General features: G+C 46.7%; 1 long non-coding RNA gene across 1 annotated transcript in view; it reads right to left on the reverse strand.

Annotated features, from left to right (window-relative positions):
• LOC138566602 (uncharacterized) overlaps nt 1-14,209 on the reverse strand; it is a 104,312-nt gene that overhangs the window by 81,592 nt on the left and 8,511 nt on the right. The window lies entirely within an intron of this gene.

The raw sequence follows: 14,209 nt of genomic DNA on the forward strand, positions 1-14,209 counted from the left end.
TCAGTATCTTCCTCTCGCGTCCCTATTTCAATTATTCGTGTCGGTTCTTCTTCAATTCTGAACAGTATCTCACCTTTTTTCCACCCCTCTTCAGGTTTTCTATTCTCACTTGGCGCTCTAGACGCGCGCCCTGATCTAGGCGCATTAAGTGCTGTTTGCCCACACATGTCCTTTATCCTTGAGAGCTCATCTTTTGCTATTGACATTCTTGACTGTAAATCATCTGTGAGCTTCTCTATGTCCACCCTTTGTGTACTCGCCTGGCCTCGCTCTCTCGTTCTTTCATATGGTGGGGGTGCCGTGGGCCGGTGGGGTGTAGTAGTTGTCGGGGGAGGCACATATGTGGGGTCACTGTATCCTTCTGCGGGTGCAGGCTTGTTTAATATCGGGTACAAACTTATTACCTCTACTGGTGGCGCTACACTTGGCAATTCTTTGACATCTTTCTGTATCAGTAGTGGATTGTCTGTGGTGGATGGGAGATCAGTATTTAATGCTGGTGTTTTGGGCGGTGGTATCTCTTCAAATAACCTCCAAAGATCTACTATTTCTCTCCTATTTTGCAGCTGCTTTCCTTTGTACTTCAAACAAATGCATGTGGTCACCATATCCAGAACACTCTTATCAAATGACCCTCCCTCTGGCCATATCTGGGGTAACCACTCTCCTTTCAGCTCAGTTACCCATTGGTCGTGATATTTCTTAATCCGTTCTGCGTACCCTGGGAGATTCTTACAAATATGTGATAAAGGTGTTTCAGCCCCCATCTCTGTGCCCTCCTAGTGCTTGTGTATCTCTGTGTATCTGCAACTACAATGTAAATGTAGTATCAATATTATTTTTCGTATTCTACTTCACATTCAATGTTATGCTCGTTCGGGCTCTCCCCCCCTTTACTGCACAATACAAAACTTGACTGTACACAGTTTCTACTCTGTTCTCTTTGGGGGGCACACACAAGAGCAACCCATCATTTGTTTTGACAATATCAACCCGGAAATCAAAAGGTACCCACTCACTTCACTGTATCAACATTCTCTTCAAAAAGTTTTATCCGGTCACACTTACCATGACCATTTAACTATTATACAGTTATAGCCATTTTACACATACGCAGCATCAAATTGTCTTCTGACACATACGAGGTGCACACACCTCTTGGTACCACTCAATTCACCATTCAAGCTGCCCTCCCTTTCCTCCCTAGCCGGCTGTCCCTGTCTGTCTTACTTGAATCTATGGATGCGCATGGATATATATATATGTTAGCCTGCTCTCCCCCCTTTCAGTAGGACTCTTTTTCTCTTACTTTTTCCCCTAAGTTTGTGTTAATCTCACTTTTTATTCTCCCCCTACCCCTAAAGAGAAGAAAAGAAAGAAGTAATAGCGATCACTAATATATTCTCAGTGCCCCCTTTTGCTGAACACTTTTATTTCATATTCCACTTCTTCATATATTCCCAGTACTAGTCAAGATAGCACTATGCGGCGCCGCCTTCCACCCCCTTTCGGAGCTAGGTTCCCGTCACTTTTATCTCTTATTCACCTCGTAATCCTAATGGCCATATGCAAAGAAAAAGCAAAGAAAGTTTAAGATGATCTTTAGTAGATCTGCGTACCCCCTCTTCGTTACCTGTCCTACACTTCTCTCCCCGCTCCCCTTACAATCGCTCGCACTCAGTACTCACGTGCCCGTCTTGAACCGATAGTCTCCGAAACTGGGTCCGTCCAGGCAGTGTCGCCGTCAGCTCAACAGTCAGCCCCGGCTCCGGCGAGCGGTACTCAAAGGGGATTTTTCAACCGGGATCCCGTACCCCCTCTCTATTGAGTGCGCACTTCTTAGTGTACCGGTCGCCGTTGGCGGGCAGCCTCCCGGAGCCGGCTCACCGTGCGTATCCCTTTTCGACCGGAGATTCTCGTGCCAAAAGGGGACGGTAATGTTGGATCGGGAAATAATAATAATAATCACGTCAGGGTCACCACTGAAGGCAAGCGTCCCCAACCAGCACGATCCTCCCCGCAATGAGAGACAATGAAGGACTCTCCCAAAATGGGAATAAGGCCAAGACAGAGTGCGGGTGAGCGTAAATGAGAGTTTATCAATCAGAATAGGGCATGCAAAGAACTCTGCAAAACTCCGAGAGCGCTCTGTCTGACAATAGCAAAGACAGGCGTATATATTTACAAAAAACATCATAAGAACCTACACACTATAGGGGGCACAAATTTAATGGGATTGGGTGGCGACGACTAACTATAGGTGCTGCTGCGATGTGGTTGGCTTCGGCTGGACAACGTCACTGGTCAGCCTCGTGGGTTGGGCTGGGCCTGGCAGGTCGGCTGAGTTCATCCGGACGGTGTTGTTGTGCCATTGTGGCCAGTGTCAGAGATGAATGTCTTTTCCTGACTTGGTTGCCCTATGCCATGCACACCGCAGTCATTCAGTCATTTCAATATTATTCTCTTTAGTAAATCTTCCAATAGGTTATACTACAGGTTAATGCAACACAGGAGGAATGTACCTTGTAAGGGGTTTGGAGGTAATACGTCAGGACATGGTTACCAATGTCCTGTTGACCGGGGCCATAGGTCGAGGGGCTAAGCTTCAGGGCCTGGGACGGGCGGTACAGGTCTTTCTGCCTTGTTAGAAGTTGTTATGGATGTTCCTCTGTGTGTTGTCAAAGTGTTGGGTATCCTGATTGCACAGGGCCATAAGTCTGAGATGGTCCGGTGGGTTGTGGGGTTTACGAGGGGGCGCGTGTGTTCAGGCAGAGGTTTACTGCTGAGCTGTAAATAATGCAGGTGGCGGGCCGCGGCCTTGGGTGCTACAGAGGGGATTACAAATCTTTGAAGCGGCTCCAGTCTGGTTGGGGGAGGTAAAGCAGTGCGGCGCGGTCTCTGTTCTCATGCTTTGGCAGTCTTCGCAGGGTGGGAGGGGGAATGGCCTTGCACGTATTTCACAAAGGTATCTCCCTCGTGTGTTGCCGATTTTAGGTAAAGACATCACAAACATTTGAGCACTCTATGATACTTATTCAAATCAATACAAAACATGCATTTAAACTTTGCTGGATGCGTCTCGATTATACCCAGTCTGAGCACCTTATTCATACATTATGTTTTAACAACTACAGTATTTAGTTATATGCATATATATTTGCAGTAAGTGAGGTAGAATTAGAATTGGTGGAGTACACAGAAAATAACCTGCCACTGTTCGTGACGGTGGTGGCACATGTGGGGCCTAGACATGCACACATGACAAGCGCCTTCTCGTGCATCCTTCACATAAGCCCTCTGTATGGTTACATTCATCTTCTCGTGTCCTCTAGCAGCATTAGTTCATTTATGGCGCAAGCCCATAGAGTGTAAGTTTCCCAGTGATACACGTAACAAATAGATTCCTGGTGCGTTCCTTTGTTATTAGCACCCAACTGCAATGGTGTGGGCTCGCCATCGCTTATATCATAGAAGCATGCTTTCTTATGTTCATACATTTTACAGGCTTTTGTAATATAAGGGGTTTTGTGGAAGAAAGCATACTTTGCGAGCGGTCTTGACATTAGTATATAAAGACTGTCTGCCATCTGATGACCATTTTACTGTTCTTTTCATTTCCCAGGCCTGCTGGCCGGGTCATGCTGGGAGCGATGATACACTGCGGGAGGTGAACTGATACAATGTTAGTGTATTACGCTAGCTCATGTCCGTCTTGTTCGTGGGAACGTGCTCGCAGCGGATCTGACTGGGTGCTGCGGCGACAGGGGTGACTGAGACTCTCCAAGGGTGGGGGCCTCGCTACAGTGCGCTGAGCTCACACCATCTTTACCAGATAAAATGGTTTCTGGGCCTAGCTAAATTTTAATACATGTGGGCAGTCAATATGTGTTGGGCAATCAATACGTGTGGGCAATGCCTCCAGCGGGTGAGCCCTCCACCACCTGGGCCCGGGTGGCATGAGGGGACGCCCAATGAGCCGTAGCCCTCACCTGGGGAGAAAACGCAGGCGAGGGGGGTCTCTTGGACCAGTCCTCCCCTACAACAGCGAAGGGGCCAACACTCTCCACAGTTCCGTTCTCCCGCCTTCACCGGCCCCCTGCAAACTCGGCTCCCTCGCCACACATTTCTACTCTGCTCCACTGTCCAGTCTTTCAGAGTCTCAGCACTCCATTCTCCTCTGTCTTCTTGCGAGTTGGGCTGGCCTTCCTGCTGCTCTCTAAGTTCTCTGGTGATCCACCTTTTATACACCTAAGCCCGATCAAAGGGTTTAAGGTGTGATTCACTCGCCTGGTTTGCCTGATTCCAATTAGACCAATTACTGGGACATGCCTGACCTTCAGCCCTGTAGTCATCAGGATCCCTGTTCTTCGTCCCAGTACTATAGTGGGGTTTCCTATAGGTAGTCTGTATTACTCTCTGCGACATCTTCTTCTCAGTACTTTGTGTTGTTTCAGGGTGCAAATAAGGATATGGACAGCAATATCCTACAAAGGCTTAGGGAGTGTAGTGTACTTCAATGTCAAGAAAGGGGGGAATACTGTGTCTTGCCCTCTGGCACACTCTCCCCAATTACCATCTGCTCAGGTGATCCTCCCCTGCTAGTCCACCCTAAGGGTCAGGATCCAAATGTAATGGCCCTACCCTGGCCACCTGAAGAGAAGATCCCTGGGGTGTAGTTGTGAGAGTGCCTTCAGGTTTCTCACAGCGCACACCGCCCTGCTTGTCCCAGGTAGTGCATGGCCAAGGTATTGTCCGTCGTGATGAGGACATGCTTCCCTTTGAGAGAAGGTGAAAAAGCTTTCAAAGCTAATCTGATTGCAGCTCCAGCCTCTTGATGTGCCAGTGGGCTTCCATTGTGGACCAAAGGCCACTCATCTGCAACACCTCAAGGTGAGCGCCCCAAACGGGCCAACCCTTCAGAGATGCCTCTGTGACCACCCTGGTCTGGGGCCATTGAAGCCAGAAGTGTACCCTCGTTAACATGTTCTTGTTGCTGGACCACCAACAGAGATTGTTGGCCGCTGACCTGTACATCTTTAGAATGTCCTTTAAGGTGCTGAAGTACTGGGACAATTGACCCTGTAGTAGCCACTGCAGGGACTGTATGGGCCATCTGGCACGAAAGAAATGCAGGAGGCCATGAGGCCTAAGAGGCGGAGGAAGTGAACCACTGGCAAGGTGGTGTGGCTCTGGAACAGGTCCATGGATTTATGAGATACATTTTTCATGTTTTATAAATGTCCTCCTTGTGGACTTATGCACCTGTGAAAACTGTTACGGTCTTGTTAGAACAAGTCAATATTGTTGAATCACTTTATTTATATGCCATTTGCGTATTCCCTTTGCAATTTTTTCAGATAATATCTATTGCTGCATTATCTTTCTGCTCCTTTGGTTTGTTTGAAAATAAATAGTTTTGGTTGGTTTGAATAAAGTATGTGCTATTTATGGAATGGGTCATCTGACTTGGCACAGCTTTTTGTATGTATTAGCGACATCTGGCTGAAAGATTAGCTTGTTGATTTGATGAAATTGTATTTGTTTTCTTTTTTATTTGTGCAAATAAGTGTTCTACCTCAAATAAACCCCCGGTTGGCCCTACCCTTCTGTTCACCTCTGGTACAGTCAAACCATCTGTCTGACACTGGTGACTCTCTCTTCCAATGAACTGGAGCTTTTGCGTTGGTCTTGTGGGGTACTTCTGTAAATTCAGGGAGAAACCCAGTCAGTGGAGTAGTGAGCAAATGTACTCGAGATGGGACAAAACCTGCTTGGATCAACCAATTGTCCAGGTATGGGAACACATGAACGGCTTGTGGACATCATCACCGAAAATCAATGCCATAGTGCTGAAAAAAATCAGATCGGGACTAGGGCACATACGATCAGTCAGGCATCAGTGTCGACACCCATTTCCTTGGGGCTGGGGTTCCCAATGGAACGTGCTGATTCGAGGAGTCACCCGTACCTGCAGCTGCTAAAACATGTTGAGCATTTGCTCTTTAAAAACCTCCTACTTGATCCTAGATGTAGGCCCTGAAGCCGACTTAACGCATACGTCAGAGGAACCGGAATCCTGCCTTCGTAGATGACGTCATTTCTTTTTATGGGAAGAAGTGAATGAGCAATGAATGCATAAATGTGAGCGCTTCTTGGTCTTTTTATGGCACCTATCACCCTTTGCTGGAGTGGACCCCTCCATCTTGAGCTCCGACGACCGGGTGGTCAAGCAGGCTGGAGATTTTGAAAGGGGCCAACCTAACGCAGGTTTCGCAGCCCTCGTCCGCAGTGATCTCGGGCTCATCTTCATGCAAGAACAGCAGCCCTCAGTGACGTGACCAATGTTGAGGCACCACACGCAGACACTGTGTGGGTCAGTAATGGACATCTTGGAGCTACAGTCCTTGCACCACTTGAAGCCAGACACCTTGGGAGCCGACATAATGTTGAAACCAAGTTGAATAAGATGAAAATGTGTCAATTGAAACAAATATTTCTCTTATTGAAAATGAATTGTTCCGATGAGCCGTGTGCTGAGCATGTGGAAAAGGGAACTGAGGGACAGGGGCATAGTGACGTTGTATATGTACGGCTACTGACGTCATGTCCAGAGTCGACCACTGCCACTGCCACATTGAGTCAAGTGGGATTGAGGGCTGGGTCGAGGTGCACTAACAGTCCCATGTCGAAATGTTTGCGAGCAGCTGACACTGGAATGGATATCTATCTGATGAGGAATCTGCGGGAGAAAAGTAATACATTTAAATGTATTGTGCATAAAAATAGAACTGGGTAGCTGTACTCTGTCCCTCTCCTTCTCTTTCACTCTGCTCCATGATCGTATGCCTCCTTACTCTGTACTTTTGTCTTCTACCCCTCTCAAGTCTAACCCCATACTCTACCACCTTCTCGTACTATCCATTTTACATTCTCTCATCTTCCTCTCTACCTTTTCCCTATATCCTTCCAACTCTTTCCTCCTCTGTCCATCCTATTCTCTCACACTCCTCTCCTGCCCCTAGGACAGTCTCCACCCCTTTATATGCCCCTCTACAACTCCTGCCTCTCATTTGCCCTCTCTATCACTCAACTCTCGCTTCCACTTTAAAACTTCTCTACTCCTTTGTAGAGGAGCAGCTGGATGCCTCTACAGGAAGTCCCGCCCCTCTACCGCCTGTATGTTGGAAGCTGGAGATTGTGCCATGTTGGACACCTGTGTGTGTGCCAATTCGGCAGCGAGTGTTCGAGAGATGATATCCTCTGAGAAAGCCTTACCAAATGTATTGCTGAAAGGACAACTTGAGGGAGGAACTCCCCGAAGGAATATGAGAAAGAGCAAAAGAGGAGCTGGTGACGTCACGAAAGACGAGCATGATGCACCAAGAAGACTGACTGAAGAAAATGCATGGACCTTATAAAAACTGATGCCGAAGTTAAGAATCGAGTAAAACTTTCATATGCGAAAAGAAGATTGCATGTGCGTGACGCACTGCAGAAATGAAAAACTGTTCAATAACTGTACAGATGCAGCAACGCAAGTAGATTAAGTAATCTTAGAAGCAGGCTATACATATACGTAGTGAATAGATTGCAGGCTGAGCCGCCATTGTATGGACATCAGTGTCATGAATTTAGTAAGCTCGGACCCATGAAGAGGAGAGGTTGAGAACTGTGTTGCAGCAAGAATTAGCTGAGATTGTGGACATGAATGGCAAGGCTGGCTGGCCTGGTATGAAAGCTAAAGGCAGCCAAGACCAGTTATCTATTCTTGAAGATGGAAAACGTGAGAAGCTGAATCATCCCTTGTTAAGGTGCAAAGAAAGAACACCAAGCGTGCCAAGTTTTATTCATTGGAGACATTTAAATGCTGCAAATTGGTCCAAATCGTGGTCTCCTTTCACGTGTGCCAAGGATGGAAATAGAGTTGAGCATTGAGTTCTAGAGCTATGATAGTGCATGCCCATACTCCCTTATATTCCCAGAGATAAAGATACTCAGCAAGGCTAAGTTCAAAGACAATCTTAATGGCAGAAGGCATTGTTGATGATAGACGTTGGACTAATTGGGTGGGGAGGTGAAGTCAAGTCCACCTCCTGGCATCTGGGTCTGAGCTCACGTCCTGCTAAATGAACCGAATGTTCCAGACATGGCACGAGCGCACTTGCGCGTTCGCAATGTCACTGGGCCTAGTAAGATCGTTTTTATGTTGTGCTGTGTTCTCCCTTGTTCCTCTCCCTTGCCTAGTCGCGCTCTGAAACACTTGTGTACGAGCGCAATACAAATAAAATATCTATCATATCATAACCAATTGTAGAGGGCCTTATAACAAAGGGCCTTATAGTTTGAGAGCCAATGATATATTGCGTACTTACTAGTGTAGAAGATGACACATTTTAGAGGTGGGCATAAGTTGTCCACCTGACAGTCAATATCCAATCAAAACCTCATCCCTTATAGAAAGTATACTTGGATGTTCCTCTTCAATGTATCACAACCCCTCGTATGTTTTTATCATTTGCCATGTAGTATGACATCACTTATGATGAATGTTTAGTATATAAATGTCTGTTGTAACTCTCTGTTTTAGATAATTGATATTAAAACAGTGAACATTTGCCATCTTTCTGAGTTGGTTTGATTATTTGATGTCAGAGTTATTCTGCATCCCATCCACTGCATGCGTGTTACGCAAAGAACTCTAAGCTCACCTTCGACATCAACACTCTTCACCTACTCCTCTTCTAATTCCTGCATACCAGTACACTACCACTCCATCTCACATACACTCACAATCTCATCTCCCTCTGGAGTCACTGGTTACCACTCTCACACAGAGTGCAGGCCTATACAAGTCATGCACAGATTATTCAGCACTTGGTTCCACTTTCTGTGAAACTCACTGAGCAAAAGGTTTTGGGGCATCTATGAAAGGCCTAGAGGATTCATATACATCGGTTGAGGGGAACCAGAGTAAATTAAAAACAGGATGACCACTTGTGTTAGTGTGAATTACCACCAGAAAAACAAGGGATGCGAGTTACCATAGGTGTGTTCAGCCCATGATATCTTGCACCCCCACAATCAAAAGGTATGGGGTATCTAAGGAGAGGCTAGATAGCGCCTCTATATCAGTTGGGACTAGAGCAAACCTAAAACAGGATAAACACTTGTGTCAGTGTACATTAACCCCTGGGAGGCATGGGATGCGTATTACCATAGGTGTGTTCAGGCAATAATGTCTTGCAGCCAGCCAGATGAAAGGTTATGGGGTGTCCAGGGAGGGGCTAGATGGTGCCTCTGCATTGGTTTCGACCACAGAGTAAATATAAAACAGGATGACCACTTGTGCTGGTGTGAAATAACCACACAGAAAGAGGGGATGTGAATTACCATAGGTGCGTCCAGGCCGTGATACCTTGCACCCGCACAATCATAAGGTGTGGGGTGTCCAGGGAGGGGTCTAAATTGTGCCTATATGTTGGATTGTACATGAGTAAATATAAAACAGGATGACCACTTGTGTTGCTGCGATTTACACCCAGGGTGGCAGGGGATTGACAGGATCATGGGTGTGTTCAAGCCATGAAATCTTGCATCCCTGCCTTAAAAAAGTATGGGGTGTCCCCGGAGGGGATAGGTATTGCCTCTACATTGGTTGGGACCAGATTAAACATAAAACAGAGTGACCACTTGTGTTAGTGTGAATTAACCCCAGGGAGGCAGGGGATGCAAATTACTGTAGGTGAGTTCAGGCCATGATGTCTTGCACCCCTACAATCAAAATGTATGGGGGTGTCCAGGGAGGGATAAAATGGTGCCTATACATTGGTTGGTACACGAGTAAATATAAACCAGGATGACCACTTATGTTGCTGCGCATTACACCAAGGGAGGCAGGGGATTGAAATTATCATGGGTGTGTTCATGCCATGATATCTTGCAACCCTGCATTAAAAAGGTATGGCGGTGTCCAAGTAGAGAGTAGATGGTGGCTCTACATTGGTTGGGACCAGAGTAAACATAAAACAGGATGACCACTTGTGTTTGTGTGAGTTAACCCCAGGGAGGCAGGGGGGTGTGTGTTACCGTAGGTGCGTTCAGGCCATGATATCTTGCACCCCCACAATCAAATTGTTTGTACTGTTCTTGAAAGTGTATGAATGCTGCACCTCCTCTACATGTGCATAGTATTGAATGCTGTGAGGAGCGGTATGGGCCGTGATTTGCAAGGGCACCATTGTTTCGATGTAGTGGTGCATATAGGTCCTATCAAATCTTCCCTCTAAACATGATGCAATATTCTCTGCAGGCCCGGGTGAAGATGTGTGGAGGACCATTTCAACGTGATGGTTGGGGGCTCACCTTGTTTTGAGCCAAGCGTAGTCTGATGCACCTGTGGCAGGGGGGCATACATTATAATGGAGGTAAAGATTAGGTTAGTAGCCACCAATTAACATGAGCCAGCCAGCCAGCCAGCAGGGAGCTGAAACACTGAATGCCCGATGCATAGCTGTGAATTATCCTTCTTTATAAGAAAGTGGCTGACGTTGAGGAACCAGTGTTGAAAGTAGGTGACAATACTTCTGTTTTCCTCAATTGAAGTGGCGGCAGGGTGGGCTCGAGCAGCAGCTTGTAAGGCGAACACTGCAAAGCATACACTGTAAGCCCCAGAAAGTAAGCAATATATTGCTGTGTTGTTACACTGCTGACTGGCCATATGGGGCTATTTCTGGGGGACACCCTGAGGCTCAAGGCCCCTTTCATTTGAAAGAGTTGAAAGGCTCTCACACCGTCCCTGATTCTCTGCAATGTGCTGTCCTTATTGGTTACTAGCAAAGTAGTCAGCAAACATGGCTGGGAAGACCTGCAGCTAAGCACCAGGGCTATACAGCCATATCGTCCTATTAACATAAAATGATACTTTCATAACTGGTTTCTAAATTCACAAGTACAAACTGGGCGTTGGGCAGTAGATTGCATTGTGGAAGAGCTTGCTTGGCGCCCCAATCTTCTCTCCAAAGCTAGCTTGCAGAGTTTAAGTAAAAGGGGACTTGCAGACGTAATGTTCTAGTCACTGCACTCTGGTTTTGGTAGGGCTATTCCTGGCACCTGGTCCAACCATTAGAAGCAATGCTTGATTTAAACGCAGTTCAGAGCCTGTTTGTGCCAACTGCTCAATGGCAGTACAGCCGTCTCCATGTAGCTCCCACCTAACCCCAGTCCTTGGACAAAAACCGCACACATTGGATTTGTGGCCCTGAAACGTACAATTGCGATGCATAGAAAAAGCAGTCACAACAAAGAAACACCTCACCAGTTTTAACTACCAAAAGAATTGATTTTGTAAATGGCTGAATGCTGCGAATAATATGGAACTGACAGTGTAGTGTATGCAATCTTACCGAACACCAGTTCCCACACTCTAACATGGGAAGCCGTATATTATACAATATAGTTTGATATTCAGCTTCTCTGGACAGTGAAGGCCCTGAAGTTACACCCATCTGGTAGCTCCAAGGGCGGGCTACTGAGTGGACGTGGCTCCAAAGATTGCCCAACGCCACTCCATCATTCTGCCATGGAGATGCAGAATATCATACAACACTGCCATGAACAACATGCTCTTCTGCCCCCCTACTTACATCATGCAGCTGCAATCCAAAGGGCTTCTTATAGATGGGCTGGAGAACTGCAGTCAGTGACCCCTGCTTGCCTTGTAGAGCGTGTCACCATTCCAGGGTCCAGCATCCAAGAGCAGCAGGTAAGTTCTCAGCATGCCTGCAGTGCTGCGCACCCCCTCCCCACTTCTGCCTCTGCAGCGTGCAGGGTTAGGTGTCTCTGGGTGCCCGTGGTTTCATCTGCTCTGTGTGCTCTATGTTGGAAGAGGTGTTACAAGCACTTAACTCTCATTTAAGTCTGAAAGTAGCCACTTAAGAACTGCTGTGAGAATGATTGGTCCCCTGTCCCCTCTACCCTTCCAATCACTGCCCTGACATGCAAATCTCAGCCCTCTCATGGGCAGACCACCACCTCATCCAATTTGCCATTCCCACCACTCCGATTGCAAATTACCTTTGTACGCCCCACCTGCTTAAGTCAGAAGCACAAAAAACTAACCAAAATCAACCTCGCACCTCTCCAATATCTCTGAACTTAAACCTCCATTTAACAATGACCCCATATCTCTGGCCAACACCTATACCAACGTGTTCAACCAAGCTATTGAATATATAGCTCCCATAGAAAACAAAAAAGAGAAAAAAATCAATGCACTGCAATTCCTGGTTTACAGAAGAACTAGCCACCCTACGTAACAAGAAGCGTCGAGCTCTAGCCAACTGGCAATCCTCGCCCAACCAATCCTCCTTAAATGAATTTAAAACGGTCTCATCCACATACAAAAAAAGCCATTTTCCTCGCCAAATCAGAATCCTTCAATCAAAGAATTTCCAAAGCTAACTCTAAATCCAGAGAAATCTTCATTATTTTCAAAGATCTCTCCTCCCTTGCCACCACCCCGGATGAAATCATCAAAGACAAAGCCTGGTGCTCTAGCATTCAGGACGCCCTCATCACCAAAGTTAAAATGCTCCAAGATAAAATATCTACTCAACGCAAAGCCCTTCCCATTCAGGACAACCCTCTCCACTCCCCCAACCAAACACCTCTCTCAAACACCTCTCTTCGTCTTCAGAGACGTCACCGAGATAGAAGTCACTAATATTCTTAAACATATCAAACCCTCAACTTGCAAAGGAGACATCTGGCCCCCTACCATCATCTAAGAATGTGCAGACTCTCTCACTCCCATCATCACAGCATTCATCAATACTTCATTCTCATCCGGAGTCGGACCACAAAGTCTAAAGGAAGCCTGGGTTTGCCCATTGATTAAAAAAACGTCCCTAAACCCCACCTGCCCCAACAATTACCGCCCCATCACTACTGTTCCCTTCCTCCTAAATATCTTGGATAAAGCTGCCCACATCCAAATCCAACAATACCTGGAAGTCAAACCATCCTAGGCAGAAGACAATCAGGCTTCTGCAAAGGCCATCGTACAGAAACCACCCTCTTAGATCTTAAGAGCCAAATAACCAAAATAATAGATACAGGCAAACCTGCTCTCCTGCTCCTCCTCGATCTCTCTGCCGCGTTTGATCTTGTTGACCACGATATCCTCGCCACACACCTCTCCAATGCCACCCATTTCTCTGACAAAGCCACCTCATGGATAACCTTGTTTCTAGAAGGAAGGGCCATGAAGGTCTTCTCTGACCAAGCCAACTCAGACCCCACCACCATCAATTGTGGAGTTCCCCAGGGATCATGTACTGCCCCTACCCTCTATAATCTGTTTACCAAACCTCTGTTTGACCTACTGGATGTGCTCGGCATAGCCTATACAAACTATGCTGACGACACTCAAGTGCTCCGCCCCCTCACTGGAGATTATGATGCTAAAGCTCTACTCCAGATATATTCCAGCATTCAAACCTGGATGGCAATCAATGACATCTGTCTAAATGGGGACAAAACCAAAATCATCATCCTGGGCCCCAAGGAAATTCTCTCCAACTAAACATCAAATACGCCCACTTCGTCATCGGCCACACAAATATATCAGTCTCTACATCGGTAAAGACCCTCAGAGTCTACTAAGACTCTACACTCTCCATGACAAAACAGATCTGCGCCAACTTTTCTGTCTCCGCCCACACCACTAAACCTATAACCGCAATAAACCCCTTTCTAACCACTCAAAACTGCCTTTCCATAGCCAGAGCCACAATAGGAGCCAGACTAGACTACTGCAACGCCCTACTGGCAGGCACCTCTACAAAAAACATCAACAGGCTCCAAATAACATACAATAACGCACTCTGTGCAGCCCTACATATCCCTAAAAGTGACCACATATCCCAGGCCAGACATGAAACCCTATGGCTCCCAGTCAAGGAAAGGATCAACTTCAAAATTCTCACCCTTACGCATAAATGTATCAATCTCTCCGCCCCTTCCTACCTTTCAGAAACAATATTCAAAAACAACTCCACATGCCCCACAAGAAGCCACCATGCTAACCAACTTTGGGTGCCATCCATAAAAATAGCTAATACCAGCGGCATTATCTTCCCCCACAAAGCACCTAAGCTCTGGAATGCCCTCCCCAACGCACTCATAGCTGAGCCCTCTCTACTTGCCGTCC

This window comes from Ambystoma mexicanum, chromosome 2p (assembly GCF_040938575.1).
Source record: "Ambystoma mexicanum isolate Mex_15411 chromosome 2p, UKY_AmexF1_1, whole genome shotgun sequence".
NCBI lineage: Eukaryota > Metazoa > Chordata > Amphibia > Caudata > Ambystomatidae > Ambystoma > Ambystoma mexicanum.